At 52.8% G+C, this 19,921-nt stretch overlaps 1 protein-coding gene, 1 long non-coding RNA gene and 1 pseudogene across 4 annotated transcripts in view; 2 read left to right on the forward strand and 1 right to left on the reverse strand.

Annotated features, from left to right (window-relative positions):
• Window positions 1-19,921, reverse strand: part of LOC144098283 (uncharacterized) — an 854,931-nt gene that overhangs the window by 525,608 nt on the left and 309,402 nt on the right. The gene's annotated exons all lie outside the window — the stretch shown is intronic.
• Window positions 1-19,921, forward strand: part of LOC144098281 (nicotinamide N-methyltransferase-like) — a 197,724-nt gene that overhangs the window by 72,253 nt on the left and 105,550 nt on the right. The gene's annotated exons all lie outside the window — the stretch shown is intronic.
• LOC144096786 (uncharacterized) lies at window positions 1,385-3,332 on the forward strand (annotated as a pseudogene).

A 19,921-nucleotide genomic window follows, 5' to 3' on the forward strand; every position in this document is an offset into this window, starting at 1 on the left:
CACTCAAATTATGAAACACGTGTTTTCCAGGACCCCATTATTTTCTATTTATTTATTGCAGGCATCCTTTGTATACATGAATAATTGTGAAGAAAACAAAGGCGAGAAGGTCAACCAGCCATATGCCCCTCTGGCTGCCAACACATGAGGACGGGGAACCTGCAAACAAAATTTTCGCAGTTTTAAAGGTTTCCTTACTGTAACGTTCTGCGTTGTCGGGAGTTAAAAAGACAAAAGCATACATTTATTTATTATCTGTCTTCGCCAAGGTGCAAATTCAAGGGGTAAGGAGGGAGACAAAGCAAAGTGCAAAACAAAAAACAAGAGCAGAGTAAGACCTACATACATAGAAAGAGAAAAACGCAACGATTAGAGTGGTTGTCGAAATTGGAGGAAGCTTAAGTTTCGTCTTTAAGAGTGATACGCGATAGCGTGTTGCACGTTGCCAAGGGGTGCACAGAACGCCATCCATCGCCCGTTCGGCGCGACGCGTGGCCCGTTGGACGATTTGAAGGACGCCTGTCTCATATTTTGGTGGACACACGAACAGGGCCCTAAGGGAAGGAAAATGAAATGAAAATTGGTTTTAAGGAAAGGAAATGACGCCTGTCTCACAACTCTCGCTGGACACCCGCACCGCGTCGTAAGGGAAGGAAAATCCCTTGCGGCGCGGTTCAGGTGTCCACCGAGATGCGCCATTTTTCGCTCACGGCCAAGGGCGCCGACGGCACTGGCTTTTCTGCGACACGAGCTCCTGAACGCTATCGCGTTAAATATCAGACACGCAGTAACTGTCTCACATATCTCCGTAACACCTGAATCGCGCCGTACGGGGATGTATAAAGGAGAGAGTGAAAGAATAATAATAATAATAATTGGTTTTGGGGGAAAGGAAATGGCGCAGTATCTGTCTCATATATCGTTGGACACCTGAACCGCGCCGTAAGGGAAGGGATAAGGAAGGGAGTGAAAGAAGAAAGGAAAAAAGAGGCGCCGTAGTGGAGGACTCCGGAATAATTTCGAACACTTGGGGTCCTTTAACGTGCGCCCGTCGCGGTGGCTCAGTGGTTCTAGGCGCTCGGCTACTGATCCGGAGTTCCCTGGTACCAACCCGACCGCGGGATTGCCGCTAGGTGACCAACGCGAGCGGATGCCTGCAACGTCGGCTCCGGCAAACAGTACATACTACTCCTATCCAGCCTCTCCTACGGCCACTAATCTCCACAAAAAGCGACATAAGTGCCTAAGGAAGACCGGGAAGTCGCCCATTCCGGGCAATGCTCGACCTTTTCTCGCAAAGAACGATCATCGGACCGAGGAGCTCAGCCGCCGAGCTAAGCCTAACTCGGACTACGCGTCTCCGACGGTGTTGCCAGCCGTTATCATGGAAGTAACGGTTGAAGGCCTCTCCATAACCGCACAAGAACTAAATTCCAACGACTGGACGCCAGTTCTGTATAAGGCCTACGCCTCCCGCCCGGTCAGCTCGCAGAGACCACGTTACCGCTCCTAGAACGCTACCGCCGCGGCGCAGCTAGCCCGAACTCCAAGAACGCGGCGCGCGACGCAGCAGCCGCAACGGGCAGCGGCAAGACGCCACCCCGCCTACCACCTGCCACCAAGGAGGATCGCCTCACCGTGCAGCGCAGCAAGCAGCTGCCACCGCTCCCACCCAACGCTATTCGAGTAGTCGCTCGCCCGCGAGGTGAACTACGACTGCAAGAGATCCCAACACCTCGACTCTTGAAGGCATTGCAGACCCAGCTGAAAATCATCCCGCCGGACGACTTCTGCCTGCGTATCCACCCGACCAACAATAATTTCACCATGACAACAACACACTTCCCAGCAGCCAAGGTTCCCAAGACGCTGACCTTCCTCACCATTGGAGACCACACCTACCGCAGCTTACGTGGCTCCCCCACCGGGGGCTACCAGAGGAGTGAAAACGAAACGCCTAAGACGATGAGACCTCAACTCAGCTCTATCAAGACCTGGTCCGAGGAAATCAGGAGTACAGCATACTAGCAGCACGCCGCATGGGAAAGACCCACTCCATTTTAATCACCTTCGACGCAACTACTGTCCCTCACTCCACCAAATAGATGGGAGCCACCACCGCTGCACCCCATACCGCGGCAGTCCGGATGCCTGCACTAACTGCAGACAGCCGGGCCACCCCACGACGTATGCCCAAGCCCCAAGACCAATCTTTGCCCCCGCTGTGGAGCACAACACTCGGTACAATACCATCCTTGCACGCCCAAGTGCATCTGTGCGAGGGCCCTCACCTTACCGGCACGGGATCCTGCAATCTTTGCCCCCGCTGTGGAGCACAACACTCGGTACAATACCATCCTTGCACGCCCAAGTGCATCTGTGCGAGGGCCCTCACCTTACCGGCACGGGATCCTGTAATGGACGAAACCTTCACCAGCTATGGAAACAGCCCAGCCACCCACAAACGCAGAATCAAGAAGCGGTCGCAACCAAGGACACTTGTCCCCAGTTGTCGTCCGGATACATCCAGCCAACCAACACAAGCAAGCCTGGGCAGTGCCGTTGAAACAAGCCTGGAACACCTTCCCCTCTTCACACGGTCACATGGCATCCATGACAGCGACTCCCAATTTACAACACGCCCTGGCAAAATCCCAGGCGGAGGCAGCGGCGGCAAAAGCAGAAGCTACAGCAGCCCGAGCAGAAGCCGCCGCCCTTCAACAACACATCGCAAGACTGGAAACCCAGATAAGTGCTCTTGCCACGGGATCTCCCATTCCATCTACCCCCCTCCTACCACATCCCAAACTCTCCCTCCCAATTCACCCACCGCCCATATTCCACCCAGGCACTCCGCACCTACTTCTCCTGATTTGCTAGCAATGGAGGCTGACACTGAACCCTCTACAGATTCACCTCCGTGCACAACACCCCCTCCATCCGCGCCCATCTCACAAGACAGCATACCAACCCTGCTTGAGTTCTTTGCTGCTCGCTTTGAGGCAAAATTTCAGGACGGTGTAAGTCACATCGAACAGTAATGTGCCACCCTCAAAGACGCGGTAATCCGCATAACACAAGATAATGCTATTCTTAACAACCGATTCGACGTACTAAACCAAGGTTTCTCTGACCGCTATAACAATCTTGAATCCCGGTTCAGCACTTACGAAACCAGCCTCCCAAAGCTCGACCCCACCCCAACCAAACGCAAGAAGCTCAAAGCACCGGTAGGACCGGACAACCCTATCCCTGGCGCAGCTCAGGACCCCCACGCCTTCGTTACGGCTCCCTCCCCTAAAGACTCTCATGATGGCAGTTCCAAACCGTAATCTTACACTCTGGCAGTGGAACTGCCGGGGCTTTGGCCAGAAGCGTCCAAATGCTGCCCTGCGCTACAGGACCCGACATCCCTGCCCTGCAGGAACTCTCAAACCCGCTTACCTTACCCGGCTATAGTGCTGTTCTGCCCACATCCCCCACACCCTCTCGGGTAGCATTTCTAGTTCGTCGCTCAACCGCCACTTCCCCCTTTCCATAGTGATTGAAGATATTGATCACCTTCTAATGGAGCTTGTGCCGCAACACGCTCGAGCGAACCGCCTCTTCATCCTAAATGCATATAGCCACTCTAAGTGCCTACAAGGTAACTTCGAACGCCTCTTTACTCTTGCGAAGCGCATAGCCAACAAGTGCCCTTTACTCGTCGTAGGAGACTTTCACGCTCCACATACGGCCTTTGGTTACCCACATGCCACACCGAAAGGACGCCGGGTTTGGTTAGCCTCGCAACAAGCCGGTCTCTCCCTGCTCACCGACCCTACCTTTACTACACGCACGGGAAGGTGTCTGTAAAAACGCTACACCACACCTCACGTTCGCACATCGCCTTCCTAACGCCACATGGTGCAAGACACAAGAGAATCTAGATAGCGATCACTGTATTATCGAGATTCTCTTAAACATTCAACTACATCGCAGGCCTCCCAGAGGCACCACTTTCACAAAGTAGGACTCTTTGCGCTCATGTAGAGCAACCCGCACTTTCGCCCCCATCACGGACATCACCGAATGGTCCAGGCAACGACAAAGCGATGTCCGATCCGTAACTCGCTCCCTACCAGAGGACTGCCCAAGTGGCGCAATTGACTCCCGCCTCCTACATTTATGGGAAGCTAAAGCAGGCCTAGAGCGACGCTGGCAAAAGCAGCCTTGGAACCTAACACTTAAGCGCCGCCTCGCCCGTCTTAACAAAGAGATAGAGACGCACGCAGCGATTCTTACACGCCAAAACTGGGAATCAGTATGCAACAAGCTAGGTGGTAATATGAGTATACCCCTGATCTGGAACCTCTTTAGGCACTTAATAGACTCCATTCACTCTAAGACTACCCAAAGACACAACTTCACCAAACTCACACATACTTCCGATACACCTCCACCGGAGCTTCTCCAAGAACTTCGCAATCAATACTTCCCCGCATAGCCTCCTGTAAGACACCCCGACTATGCAGGCCTCCCTAGCGACCACCTTGACCAACCCATTACAGAAGCAGAGGTTCAGGTTGAACTGCAGATACTTAACACGTCCTCAGTCCCTGCCCATACGGAATACATAACAATGCACTCGGGAATCTCGACGCACAATCTATTTCAGCACTTGGCTAATACTTTAATGAGTGCTGGAAAATGGGTACCCTCCCACTGCAACGGAAAGAGGCCAAAGTCGTCTTCATACCCAAACCTGGCAAACCTCTGCTCACCTCTAACCTCAGACGCATCTCCCTCACACCTGCTGGCAAACTCATGGAGCATGTACTGCAGACAAGGCTTTGCCAATACCTAGAAGGCAACGATCTCATGCCCATTAGCATGTTTGGATTTAGTCCTGGGCTTTCCACACAGGACGTTTTCCTACAGCTAAAACATCACATTCTCGACTCGCAAACCTCCGACACCAAAGCCTCGACACCAAATCTCCGAAACCAAACCTCCGACACCAAAGGTCTCGGGGGCAACGAAGCGGCCGACGCCGCTGCCCGCGCGCTCACTCTCCGGGCATCACCTTCGCCTCCCACCGATGCGGACTCCGACCTTAATCCGGCTTTTACCTTCAAGGAAATAATCCAGTACTACCAATTCGGCCACGCAATCTTTCCTAAGCCCTGCAAGGGCCTCACGAAGGCAGAGGAACACTTACTCCTTCGCCTTTATACTGAAACACTTCTGTGTCCCGCAGTCATCAAACATTTAGACCCTGCGTGCATAGGGGAGTGCCCGCACTGCAGGGAAAAGTCTTCAGACATTTACCACATTGTGTGGGCATGCCAATCAACCCCCATCTTCCCCCCTATCCCCAACCCTACCCGGGAGGACTGGGAGGCGGCCGTGCTCGGCTGCTCTGATCTAGCGAGCTGCCCCTCGGGCGCGCCCGACCAGGCCTTTTTTTGCCTTTTTTTTTTAGCCAATGGGCTGCTGTAACGAGCAGCCCACCTAGCATTTGTAAGGAACAGACCCATAAGGACCGCTCGACTATCTCCCTGTATATATTGTCACGTAGTGGTGACGGCAGTCGAAGCAGCGATGAAGACGGACAAAAGGTTTTCTAAAAGAAAACTTTATTGGGCTGACTTGCACCCAAAATGGACTGAATCACTCGGCGGCAGCGAAGCGACAAGCGTGCTCGGCGATCGTCGAACAGAATGCCCGCCGCTGTCGGCCGTGCTCAATTTAAAGCTGATAGCGAACTTTCGAGATAAAGCGTGCAAAGTTACTAGAACATTCCGGAACAAAGTAGAATCAGCTCTGCCTTGCTGCAATCAACCGAGATTTTTTATTTTATTTTATTCAATACTGCCAGCCGCCATTTGGTAGCCAAGGCAGGAGTGGAACAAACATACATCGTTGATATAATGCGATGCAACAAAGCAAGCACACACAATACGAAAAGCGAGCACAGAAGCAATAACAAACACTCTGCGCTTCTTAAGAATACAAAAATGCAAAAGTAAGAGCATGAACAAACACACTGCGTCTATAACAGCGACACGACAGCAGATAAGAAGGAATCTTGGTTTGTCAAGCTGACCACGTCACGCGGAAGCCCGTTCCATTCTGATATTGCTTTTGGAAAGAAAGAAAACTGGTAAGCTTTAGTTCGGCATCGTGGAACTACTATTGTCGAGCTGTGTTTGCCGCGTGTTGGGCGGGAAGTATTATATGCCATATAAGAGCCAAAATTAATGTTTGTTAAATTATTAATAATACCATGCAGCAGTTTTAAACGGTGTAACTTGCGGCGGCATTGAAGCGTCTGAAGTTCAGATTGCCTTAGTAGATTAGTGACAAACACGTGCCTACCATATGCGTTGTAGATAAATCTTAGTGCTTTTTTTTGAACGCCTTCTATGTGATTTATATCTACTTGGGTGTGCGGATCCCAAAGAACGTCTGCATATTCCAGCAGTCGGCGTACTAATGCAGTGTAGGCTGTTAATTTTGTTTTAGTTGTGCAGTGCTTTAGGCGATTTCTTAACAGCCAAAGCCTTTTGGACGCCTTTGAAACCAAATGCCCGATATGCGAGCTCCAGCTTAAGTTACTGCTAAATACAACCCCCAGGTACTTGTATTCATTTACATGAGAAATAACTGCACCGTTAACTTTATGTGTAATTATTAACCTGCTTCTTGCGTGTAATTGTCATTTTTGCACACTTTGAGGTGTTTAAGGACATTTCCCAGGACAGACACCACTTAGAAACCTCTGATAGGTAGTCGTTTAGTATACTATGATCCTGAGCTTTTTGAATAGGTAGGTATACAACGCAGTCGTCTGCGAAAAAACAGCATCGCACTGGGGAATCGAAACTTCAGTCATTTAAGTAAATAAGGAACAGAAGTGGACCAAGCACAGAGCCTTGGGGGACTCCCGAAAGAACTGCAGCTGGCGGAGAATTAGAACCAGAGATCTGGACGTACTGGTGCCGTTCAGAAAGGTAGGAATCAAGCCACTGGACAAGACGCTGATTTTGCACCAGATGTCGGAGTTTTACCATTAGCTTACGGTGCGAAACACGATCAAAAGCCTTCGCGAAATAAAGAAATATTGCGTCTATTTGCCCACCGTTATCCAGGCATGCCAAGAATTCATTGGTTGTGTGAATTAGTTGTGTTACAGTGGACAGGCCATGCCGAAACCCATGTTGGCTACTAGAAAAGAAATTGCTACTTTCTAAAAAAGAACTCAAGTGCTTGAAAATGAAATGCTCCATAATCTTACCCGAAGTACATAATAGTGAAACTGGCCTGTAGTTACTTACACAAAGTTTATCGCCGGATTTGTGAATGGGGATGACCTTCGCAACCTTCCAGTCAGTTGGAACTTCGGAATTTAAAAGGCTTTCATTATAAATGACCACAAGGTATTTAGCACACCATTCTGAGTAACGGAAGAGAAACGTATTCGGGATGGCATCTGGTCCGGGCGACTTTCTTGCGTTTAAATTAAGCAGGGCAGCAACAATTCCTTCGACAGATATTATTAAGTCTGGCAAGATAAGGCACTGAGACTGAAATTCAGGGGTGTGCGTACTATCCGTTGTAAACACTGAAGAAAATCATTGAAAGTTCATGTAATGCAATCAGGATCATTAATTTCCCTGTGACTTGAACGAATTTTACTAACTGGATCCTTCTGTGTTAAATGTGTCCAAAATTTTGCGGGGTCTGTAGTGAGAAACTTATGCATTTTAACATTTAAAAAGTTATACTTAGATTGTTTATTTTAATGCGCAGCTCTAAGCGAAGGGACTGCAAAGAAACGTTACCTGTTCTAAATCGTGTGGATCCTAGGCGCTTGATGCGACGTTTATGCTGGATCACTTCACGCGTAATCCATGGACTAGTGCGATTCATTTTTCTATATTTCTTCGGCACGTATCTTGCGATACATTCATGTGCAATAGTCTTGAAGTGCACCCATAGGTCATTGACATTCATGAGACCTGCCGCATGTTTATCGATGAATTGATCGTAGTCTTGTTCCAATAAATCTAAAATACTTTCGTCTAGGGCATTGTTAAAGTCAAGAAACGGTTTTCTTAACTCAAGGGCAGGCGGCCGCAACATGTTACTTTTGAAGAGAACTGCTTCGTGGTCAGAAATACCTGGTATGATATCAATAGAGAAACCAAGTCTCTCAATGGCATCGCTAATAAACACAAGATCAAGCACCGAGCTTGCACCTGATGCAATACGAGTCGGCCCCTGCACGACCTGCTTCTAGTCGCGTCCTGCGTCGCAAACAAAGCGATAAAGTGGTGTGGCGGCAGATTTGAAGAATGAACAAACACTGCAAATGTTCGCGGCATTACTCCCCTCTCAAAGAAGCATCGACCCGATGCATTAAAACAAATAACGCGACTAGTAAGAGATAAAACGGATCTTGCGAAAATAGAGTATAGAAATGCAGCGTCCTTTAGCGCGTATAATACGGCTTCAGACGGACTACATGGACAACTTCTGGTCGTACGCGGCGTCAGGGATGACTTCATAATCTAGTTCACCTAGCCGGCGAAGAACCTTGTACGGGCCGAAATAGCGGTGCAAAAGCTTTTCACTCAATCCACGGCGGCGAATGGGCGTCCAAACCCAGACTTGGTCTCTTTGCTTGTATTCCGCGTTGCGTCTTCGTAGGTTGTAGCGTCTGGCGTCGGAGCGCTGCTGATCTTTGATCCGTAATCGGGCAAGCCTTCGAGCTTCTTCTGCGCATTGAATGTAGGCGGCAACGTCGACGTTCTCTTCTTCTGTAACGTTAAGCAGCATGGCGTCTAGCGTGGTCGTGGCCTCCCTGACATGGACGAGCCTAAAAGGCGTCATCTGGGTGGCCTCCTGCACTACGGTGTTGTAGGCGAAGACCACGTAAGACAGGATGACATCCCAGGTTTTGTGTTCGTCATCGACATACATGGCGAGCATATCGGCGATGGTTTTGTTCAGGCGCTCGGTCAGTCCGTTGGTCTGCGGATGGTATGCAGTTGTCCTCCGGTGGCTGGTTTGGCTGTAACGCAGGATAGCTTGCGTTAGTTCCGCCGTGAATGCTGTTCCTCTGTCCGTAATGAGCACATCGGGGGCGCAGTGTCGAAGAAGAATGCACTCCACGAAAAATTTGGCGGCTTCTGCTGCTGTTCCGTTCGGTAGGGCTTTCGCCTCGGCGTAGCGGGTCAGGTAGTCGGTCGCTATGATGATCCACTTATTTCCAGACGTTGACGTTGGAAAAGGATCAAGCAAGTCCATGCCGATCTGCTGAAAGAGCCTTGAGGGAGGTTCAATGGGGTTCAGAAATCTTGCTGGTCGTGTGGGAGGGGTCTTTCGTCGCTGACAATCTCCGCAGGTTTTCACATCAATGTGCTACATCGGCAGACAGTCGGGGCCAGTAATACTTGTCTTGAATGCGTCGGAGGGTGCGAGTAAACCCGAGATGTCCAGCGGGCGGCTCGTCGTGTGAAGTGTGTAGAACTTCTTCGCGGAGACAAGCAGGTACAACAAGGAGGTAGGCTGTTTTGCTCGCTGCAAATTTCTTCACAAGGACCTCATTCTGCACACAGAAGGAAGACAATCCTGGCATGAATGAAGCGGAGGGTGAAGAAACCTTGCCTTCCAGGAACTCGATGAGGCGTTTTAGGTCGGGGTCCGAGCGTTGCTGCTGAGCAAAGGAGCTGGGGCTGATGGGCCCAAGGAAGGCGTCCTCATCGTCGTCCTGGCGGTGGTGTATCTACAGGGGCTCGTGAGAGACAATCGGCGTCTGAGTGCTTGCGTCCGTACTTGTAAACGACGGTGACGTCAAACTCCTGGAGACGCAGACTCCATCGAGCGAGTCGGCCAGAGGAGTCCTTCAAAATGGCAAGTCAGCACAGCGCGTGGTGATCGCTGACCACCTTGAACGGTCGTCCGTATTGGTAGGGGCGGAATTTTGACGTAGCCCAGATGATGGCAAGGCACTCCTTCTCAGTTGTCGAATAGTTAACCTCGGCCTTGGAAAGGAAACGGCTAGCGTATGCGATGACTTTCTCCAGCCCGTCGCTTTTTTGAACGAGAACGGCCCCCCTAGGCCCATGCTGCTTGCGCCGGTATGAACTTCGGTATCGGCGTTTTCATCAAAATGCGCGAGGATCGGTGGGGACTGTAAACGACGCTGAAGTTCCTTGAAGTCTTCTGCTTGCGGCGCTTCCCATTTAAACGGCACGTCTGCTTTCGTCAGTTGGGTCAGGGGCTCGGCGATGCGCGAAAAGTTTTTCACAAATCGTCAGTAATATGCGCACAGTCCGAGAAATCTTCGCACTGCTTTCTTATCGGCCGGCGGTGGAAACTGTTCAATAGCAGCCGTTTTCTGCGGGTCCGGGCGTACTCCCTCCTTGCTAACGATGTAGCCTAGAAACAGCAGCTCTTCGCAGGCAAAGTGGAACTTGTCTACTTTCAAGGTTAGGCCAGACGATTTGATGGCGTCTAGTACTGTTCGAAGTCTCTTGAGGTGCTCTTCAAAGTTCGAGGCGAAGACAACGACGTCGTCTAAATATACCAGACAAATTTGCCACTTCAGGTCTGCCAGCACTGTATCCATTACTCGCTGAAACGTCGCTGGTGCGGAACAGGGACCAAATGGCATCACCTTGAATTCAAACAGCCCATCCGGAGTGATGAATGCTGTCTTCTCGCGATCTCTTTCGTCGACCCTAATTTGCCAGCAGCCGCTCTTGAGGTCCATCGACGAGAAATATTTGGCGTTGCAGAGGCGGTCCAGTGTGTCGTCGATGCGAGGGAGGGGGTAGACGTCCTTCTTTGTTATGTTGTTCAAGCGGCGGTAATCCACGCAGAATCGAAGTGCGCCGTCTTTCTTTCTCACTAGAACAACCGGTGCCGCCCATGGGCTGTTTGAAGGCTGGATGACGTCGTCGCGAAGCATTTCTTCGACTTGGTCCCGGATGGCTTGTCGTTCTCGCGGTGAGACACGGTAGGGGCTTTGACGGAGAGGTCGGACGTGTTGGTCCGTTATAATGCGATGCTTGGCAATTGGCGTTTGTCGGACCTTCGGAGATGTCGAAAAACACTCCCTGTAGCTTCGAAGCAGATTGCGGATTTGGTCTTGTCTGTTCCGGGGCAGGGCTGGGTTGATGTCGAAAGTGGGCGAGTTCTCTTGGTCAGGCGAATCTTGTGGGGAAGGGTCGGAGAGGGCGAAGGAGTCTCGTACGTCGGATATTTCGTCGAAGAAAGCAATCGTCGTTCCTCTGTTAATGTGCCGGTATTCTTCGCTGAAGTTAGTCAGCAGTACTTCGGTCTGGCCATTGCGGAAACGTGCGATGCCTCTTGCGATGCTTATTCTTCGGTACAGAAGCAACTGCATGTTCCCCTCGATGATGGCTTCAGCGTTAATGATTGTCGTGGTTCCTATGGTCACGATAACGCTTTAACGGGGTGGGACGCTAACTTCTTCCTCCAGGACACTCAGGGCAACGTGATTTTCCCGAGTTTTCATCGAAGCGATGGCTTCGTCCGTCGAAAGCGTGATCAGCTTGGATCGCAGGTCGATGATCGTCTGATGCTCATTAAGGAAATCCATACCCAAGATCACTTCGCGGGAGCATTGCGGTAGCACAACAAAGGGCGCAGGATAGGTATGTCCTTTGACAGTCACTCCCGCTGTGCATCGTCCAGATGGCGTAATGAGGTGGCCCCCTGCGGTGCGAATGTGTGGACCGTCCCAAGCAGTTGTGACTTTTGTCAGATGCGCAGCGAATGTTCCATTCATCACCGAGTAATCGGCTCCTGTGTCGACTAGAGCGGTAACTTTCCGGCCGTCGATAGTCACTTCTAAGTCGGAGGTCCTGGCTCTTGCATTGCATGTCGCTCTCGGCGTCGGGTCGCGGCTTCGTCGCGTATGCGAGTCGCGGGTGTGGCGTGTGGTCGAAGCTTTTCTGGGTGGCGTCGTCGTTTTGAAGGCAGTTTGCGTCGTGGTTGGGGTTGCCATTTTGTGCGGCGTCGGTGCAGCGAGTGTCGGTTCTTCAAGCGGCGTCGCGGGTGTAGCGTCTTGATGGGGCGTGGTCGGTGGAGGATCTTCGGCGTTTCGCTCGTGAGCAACCTCACCTCCAGAGGTTGCTGTCTTTAGTTTCCCCTACGGGGGCTGGGAGACCTTCCTCGTACCGCGGCTGCGTAGTTGGGGCGTGGCGATGGAGAGCGTGAAAAGCGGTTCGGTGTGTGCTCCTATCGACGCAGGTACCCCTCGATCTCCTGCGGACGTTGGCCGAAGCGTGGTCGTGGGGCGTTAACGGCAAATTCTCGAAGACCGATACGTCGGTACGGGCAGTGACGAAGAATATGGCCGGCCTCACCGCAATGGAAGCACAACTGCCGGTTGTCGGAAGTCCTCCAGGCGTCGTATTTCCTGGGGCTTGAGCGTCGATCGTAGGCTGGGCGGGCGGGGGCAGGAAGGTGGCGTTCGGGAACAAGTAGTTCATGTCGGACAGGATGCAGGGGTTGTCGTTGGGGCTGAAGAGTCCTTACTGCAGCGGCGTAGGTCATAGCCTGGGGTTCTGTGGCCGTCGGGGTGCCAAGTGCCTGTTGCACTTCTTCCGTACCACATCCATCAGAGCCGCTGCTTGTGTCTGTGTGGAGGATGGCAGTAATCGGCGTAGCTCCTCTCGGACGATTTCGAGGATAACTTCCCGCAAGCTGTCGCTGGTGGTGGCCGTCGTGTCCGAACGGATTGCACAGGCAGAGAAAGGGCGATTATACTGCCGAGCTCGGACGTCGAGGGTCTTCTCAATCGTGCAGGCTTCTTGCATGAATTCCTCGACTGTTTTTGGCGGCTGGCGTACGAGGCTGCCAAAGAGTTCTTCTTTTACGCCGCGCAATAAAAACTGAACTTTCTTTTCCTCGGTCATCTCGGGGTCGGCGCGGCGAAATAGGCGCTTCATCTCCTCCACGTAACCACGGACGGGCTCATTCTGAAGCTGGATCCTGGACTCGAGGACCCCCCGCCGCGGTGGCTCAGTGGTTAGGGCGCTCGACTACTGATCCGGAGTTCCCCGGTTCGAACCCGACCGCGGCGGCTGCGTTTTTACGGAGGAAAAACGCTAAGGCGCCCGTGTGCTGTGCGATGTCAGTGCACGTTAAAGATCCCCAGGTGGTCGAAATTATTCCGGAGCCCTCCACTACGGCACCTCCTTCTTCCTTTCCTCTTTCACTCCCTCCTTTACCCTTCCCTTACGGCGCGGTTCAGGTGTCCAACGATATATGAGACAGATACTGCGCCATTTCCTTTCCTCCGAAAACCAATTATATATAAACTCGAGGACTCGTTCGGCTCTTTCTTTCCTCACGACACTCGTGAATACCTTCAATAGTTCTCTCTTGAATAGCTCCCATGTCGTAAGGGACGACTCGTAGTTTTCGTACCACGTGCGTGCGGAGCCCTCCAATGAGAAAAAACACGTGTCCAATTTTCGCCGCATCATCCACTTGTTCAATGGCGCCACGCGCTCAGATTGATACAACCATACTTCAGGGTCTTCGCCTAGGGATGCATTGAAAGTTGGCGGCACCCGCGGTTGCTGCAGTATGATCGGTGTCGACATCTTCGGCGAGGTTGCGGTGCTCGTAGCAGCGTCTTTTCGCTGTCTGGTGCGGTCCTGCAGCGTCCCGAAGTCAGGCTCCTCTTTCTGGAGACGTCGGCTGGCTCGCTGAGCTGCTGGCTCGTCCTCGGGGGCGAAGCGCTGAGGGCTGGCTTCACGACTTGTAGAGGGCGTCCGGAACATGGAAGGCTACCCCGCACCTCCACCAGATGTCACGTAGTGGTGACGGCAGTTGAAGCAGTGATGAAGATGGACAAAGGGTCTTTTAAAAGAAAACTGTTTATTGGGCTGACTTGCACCCAAAATGGACTGAATCACTCGGCGACAGCGAAGCGACAAGCGTGCTCGGCGGTCGTCGAACAGAATGCACGCTGCTGTCGGCCGTGCTCAATATAAAGCTGATAGCGAACTTTCGAGATAAAGCGTGCAAAGTTGCTAGAACATTCCGGAACAATGTAGAATCAGCTCTGCCTGGCTGCGATCACTCGAAATAAATCTAGTCGCGTCTTGCGTCGCAAACAAAGCGATTAAGTTGTGTGGCGGCAGATTTGAAGAATGAACAAACACTGCAAATGTTCGCGGCAATATTTTGAAAATAAAGTTTTTCAGTCAGTCAGTAAGACACGAAAGCTATTCTAGGGATGGACCTCACTAAGGCCTTTAATAATGTTGCACACTCAGCTATTCTCCAAAACCGTACGACCCTTGGAGTCGGCACGAGGATGTACAATTAGATTCGAGATTTCCTCGGCCACCGCATAGCCACGCTTACTTTCGGCGACCATCGCCTCACATATATCACGCAGGGAGCACGGTGTACGCACCAGGGAGCCGTCCTGTCCACTATTCTCTTCAACATAGCACTCCTGCACCTACCTCGACATCTAGCTCAAATCCGTAACGTCCATTTTAGCCTCTACGCCGACGACATCACGGTCTGGGCAAACCGCGGCAGTGATGCCGAAATAGAAGAACACCTACAATTGGCCCTAACCGCCATCGACACATATGTACGGGAGCGTGGCCTGACCTGCTCCCCTTCAAAATCCGAGCTCTTTCTCTGCTGGCCCAAACAACACGATTCAGTCAATGCACCCATCTCCCTCACCCTAGGTACTCACCCCATCCCACTAACAGACAAAATCCGCTTGCTTGGGCTAGTTATTTAGTCTCATGGCGCGCACGGAGAAGTCATAAAGACACTCCAAACACACGTTCAACAGACCACCCGACTGATTCGCCGCATAGCGAACCGCCGGCCTGGCCTCCGCGAGCGACACACCATTCGCCTCACCCAGGCTTACGTCATAAGCCGCACCACATATGCCCTTCCATACCTACCCCTCAAACAGAAGGAGAGAGACCGGGTAAATGCGCTCCTGCGAAGTTGCACGAAAACGGCTCTACGTCTTCCCCCCAGCACATCAAAGGACTGACTCTTCAAACTCTGTGTCCACAACACCTTTGAGGAACTCACAGAAGCTTCCTTCACGGCACAAATATCCCGCCTATCCAATTGAGAGGCTGGCCGCACTTTATTATCCCAATTAAACCTCACCCCAACTACACACGACACCGAGGAGGTCCCGCTTTCTCCTATCCTCCGCTCCAACCTCAACGTACCCCCCGTACCCAAGAACATGCACCCTGAGCGGGACAGGGACCGCAGAGTAGCAAGGGCTCGGGCGCTCCTCAAACAGTATGGCGATGACCATGTGGTGGTCTACGTGGACGATGCGGAGTACACGTCAAACTCCGCGGTAGCCGACAATAAAGCAAAACTTCTGACTTCCAGCTCAATCATCACGAATTCTACAACAGAGGAAGAGGAGGCAGCCATCACGCTTGCCCTCATTTCTACATCTGCCACAAAAATTCTCTCTGACTCTAAATCTATCTTTCTCAACTATGCCAATGGCTACATATCCCGCACTGCTGCTCGTTTACTACGCTTCTGGCAGCCCTGGAGCCCTATAACCCTCAGCTGTACGCTGGCACATGCCGGCCTCCCTGGCAACGAGGAGGCTCATTCCTTAGCCCGAGGTCTCACATTCCGGGCAGGAGTCGAGCCCCTTGTACGGGCCGAGGAGCGCCTGCTTTCCTTCCGTGATATTATTTCGTATTACCGGGAACAACAAAGGGAGTACGCACGCCCAGCCCCATCCCTCACCATAGCTCAGGCCGCACACTGCAGCGACGACTACAAACTCGGACTGCTCCATACACCATACTACATGCGCGATACACAGACCAATTCCCCTCGTCACGCAAACTTTGCGGAAAACGAGGAGACTTTCTACACACCCTGCTCACATGCCCCTGCTTCTTTCATCCCTCATCACCGACCATGGCGGAGTCTTGCGGAGAGACTCTTATGACCGCTACTTCTCCTCAAAACCAGCGCCGGCTCATCTCCAGCGCTCCGAGGACTTTTTTCCAAGGGCTATCCTTCGCTTTGAAAGGGTGCCTCCTCAGAGTGAGGGAGCATCCAAGTGCCATGTAGGGGGCTTCGCCGCCACCATTTACATCATCGTTGGTAATAAAGGTTTCCACCACGGCTACCAACCCGACCGCGGTAGCTGCGTTTTTATGGAGGCAAAACGCAAAGGCGCCCGTGTGCTGTGCGATGTCAGTGCACGTTAAAGATCCCGAGCTGTTCAAAATTATTCCAGAGCCCTCCACTACGGCACCTCTTTCTTCCTTTGTTCTTTCACTCCCTCCTTTACCCTTCAGTTAATTTTGATGATGATGTGGGGTGACTGATCGATCGATGTTGGTGACCGACAGATCGATGGTGTTGATCTTGAAGTCTTCTGATGGTTCGGTGATCCGGCGACACGTTGCGGAACAGACTGGACAACTTCTTCGGGACACCAGCTCTTTATTGTACGGGCGCTCACAGGCGACCTGCCCTCCGATCTCCAATCTCCCCGTTCGCGCCAAAAACTCGCCCTTAAATCCCTTCGCCCAGCATTCTGGGGACCCTTTTTGTAACCAATAGGAAATGCGCTTCTCAGAGCCAATCAGGAGAATTTCGTTCAAACTGAAGGAGCCAATAGCACGCCGGTGCTCACGTTGTTGTTGTCGCGCGGGCACCGCGCGAATTCCACGAAGACGTTGCGCATTTCCGCTTGGTTACAGCACAGAGACGCAAAATCACTAAAAACGCCAGCGGAAGCTCAGGGAAACCGAACACCCAGTCCGAACCACGCACACTGCCCTGGTCGCGCTTCCCAATTCTGCTGCCTGCTCCGAGGCGTCCGGCCCGTCCCGCGGCCGGTTCGCCGTTGAAAGCAATAAATTTACACGCGACCCCCTCTCGAAACCCCAGGGGTCCGCGTGTCGGCCGCGTCTTGCGGCCCGAGTGCGACTTTGCAAGGACGGGCCTCCTCACTGCCGGTTAACCGTCGTTGCCGCCATCTGCCGCGTTTGTCTCAAAACAAACCCATTTCGGCGGCGCCTGGATGGCGGCTTCTCGAGGAGCCCCAAAAACAGCTAACACACATCAACCAATGGGGCCAAGCCACCGGCTTCGGGGTGCGCGCGCGCTCGGTCCCTGAGCAACAGCTCGACAACTTAACTCCTCCTTACCGAGAATGTTGTGTGTACACTCGCTGTACGCACAACACAAAGCATGTTACAACAATGAAAAAAAAATGCGAAGGGACGTACAAAACAAGACATGCGCAAAAGCACACCGAAAATACACGCAGCTACCACATCTAACAAGAAAAACTCGCGTCTTAACGACAGACTCGACTCTTCGTGCACGCTCACATCCTTCACGAGGACAATGCTAATGACAATGCTAATGACAGTGCAATGCTAATGACAGTGCTAATTACAAATACTCTCAAACTTGTAACTAAGACAGCACATCGTTCTCGGGGCACCCAAACAACTGTAATATGCAAACAAAGACAATTCCGAGCAGTTTATACCACACTGTCCGTAATCACTGAAGCACGCAAGGTAAACTCGGCATAACTGCCGCACAGGAACATTCGGTCATGTCCATGTCTGTAGTCCCTGAACACTGTGAGTCCTTCCAACTCTCGATCCCCCACACCCACCTACTGCATCCGCGCTTACTCGAGCCTTTTGTTTCATCTCGAAACCTGCTACCGAGGCTAGTTGCGTTGCATATCTAGCGCATGGCTCCGTGTTGCGACATTGCGAGGCGGTTAGGGGTGGAGTGGGCATGGCCAACGCAGCCTACGATTCAGCGGCGTCCTCCCGGGTCGAACACTTGCACTTGCCGTCTACGACCGAATATCGGTGCGGCACAGGCGGTCCGCGCCGTGACCTTCCGTTTGCGCTGCTCTCTATCCAGCTTACGACGCTCGGTGGCGGTCAGCGCACTCAGGCCACTTGCCATCACGATGGACAGACCCATGTTTTCTGAGGGCGTCTTCGTGCCTTGCGTGCTCAGCGGTGGTAGCGTGTTTACGCCAGACGCCAGCCCCTCGAGCTGCATAGGCAAATCCACTCCAGGATCTTGCCGTGATTTGAGATGCTCCGCAAATTTCCGCCGTGTTTTCGTGCTCTGCTCACGAGAAATGACGCAGACGCTGTCCCTCCCAGCTGATCTGCTTTCGTATGGCAATCTCTCCGCCGTAGCACTGCCCGTGCCTCTGTCCGCTGTCTCAGAGCCGCCTCCAGTCGCTGCGACACCTGCGCCTCAAGCGGCGCCGCTACCGCTGAGCTCGATGTTTCATCCGCGTCATTGGTGAAACACCCAAGACGCACTGCTTCCACGTCGATGCGCAAAGAAAGTTCACACTGGACACCTGTACCTGGCGAGCCGCCTTTCTCCTCATGCCCATGAGGTTCAGCGCAAACATCCTTCGCGCCCTCGCGTGCACCGCCCACCGGATTGGTTTTACCGACGGTCTGATTGTTGGCATTCCCGTCCACGGCAGTCATCTTCAAGCCAGCAGGTAGGGACTGCTGCTCTCTTTCAGCCTGAATTTCTGACTGCGCAACATCCGGCAACACAGCGCCAGTGATCTCTACATTGTTTGCCGGAACTTGCGCTTCGCTCGAAGCGCTCTCAATACCTACCGGCCTCAAGCTGCAGCAACCACCCAGCTTTTCCGTTACACCGCTCAGAGGTTCGCTGCCATCTCCTCTACCCGGAGGGGCCGATCGGCTCTGAGCTCTCTCCAGTGGTGCCACCTCCTGCTGCGCACTTTGCTCTTTAAGCAGAGATTCTTTCATCTGCCTGTACTCTTCTTCGGCTATCGCCAGTTCGCGCTCGAGAGATTCCAGGCTGACATCGTCCAGCCTGGACCGTAAGGCGCGCCTGGCGTAATGTCCACTCGAACACCTGAATGCGGCAGCGATCTCTACATTGTTTTCCGGGACTTGCGCTTTGCACGAAGCGCTCTCAATCCCTACCGGCCTCAAGCTGCAGCAACTAACCAGCTCCTCTGTTACACTGCTCAGAGATTCGCTGCCATCTTCTGTACCCGGAGGGGGCGATCGGTTCTGAGCTCGCTCTAGCGGTACCACTTCCTGCTGCGCACTTCGCTCTTTCTGGAGAGATTCTTTCATCTCCCTATACTCTTTTTCGGCTATCGCCAGTTCGCGCTCGAGAGATTCCAGGCTGACATCGTCCAGCCTGGACCGTAAGGCGCGCCTGTCGTAATGCCCACTCGAACACCTGAATGCGGCCATCACACCCGTTGCTCCCTAAACCTGCGGCTCGAGCGCTACGGAGGCAAGCAAATGGGAAGGGGGACTCACTCTGCCGTCGCGTCGCTGCCCATGGCTCCTGCGACCTTTCCGAACCCCTCAGTCAGATGCCGCCTCGTCCTTTCCCACGGCTGCAGCACTCTCTTGCTCGGAGGCCTCCCGTTGCCTCCTCGTTGCTCCGCAGATTTGCACCAGTCTTCGCCCAAGACTCTCCTCAACGGCCGTCCCCTCTTCGACTGCAACAGCTCCAGAGACTTCGCACCAGGATGTCGCCTCTCTTCGCTCCCACCAGCCTCACCAGGAGCTCGCTTGCCTCCTCCGCAACGGCGCCCACTTCTCGCGATGATCAGCCGCCGCGCCGGGGCCTCTCACCAGGGTGTCGCCTTCCGCTGGTGTCCCATAGTGCCCGTGTCCGTGTCAGCTCCGCAGAAAGCCGCCGGAATCATCCTGTCGACTGCGCCAGTTAATTTTGATGATGATGTGGGGTGACTGATCGATCGATGTTGGTGACCGACAGATCGATGGTGTTGATCTTGAAGTCTTCTGATGGTTCGGTGATCCGGCGACACGTTGCGGAACAGACTGGACAACTTCTTCGG

Source organism: Amblyomma americanum, chromosome 7 (assembly GCF_052857255.1).
Source record: "Amblyomma americanum isolate KBUSLIRL-KWMA chromosome 7, ASM5285725v1, whole genome shotgun sequence".
NCBI lineage: Eukaryota > Metazoa > Arthropoda > Arachnida > Ixodida > Ixodidae > Amblyomma > Amblyomma americanum.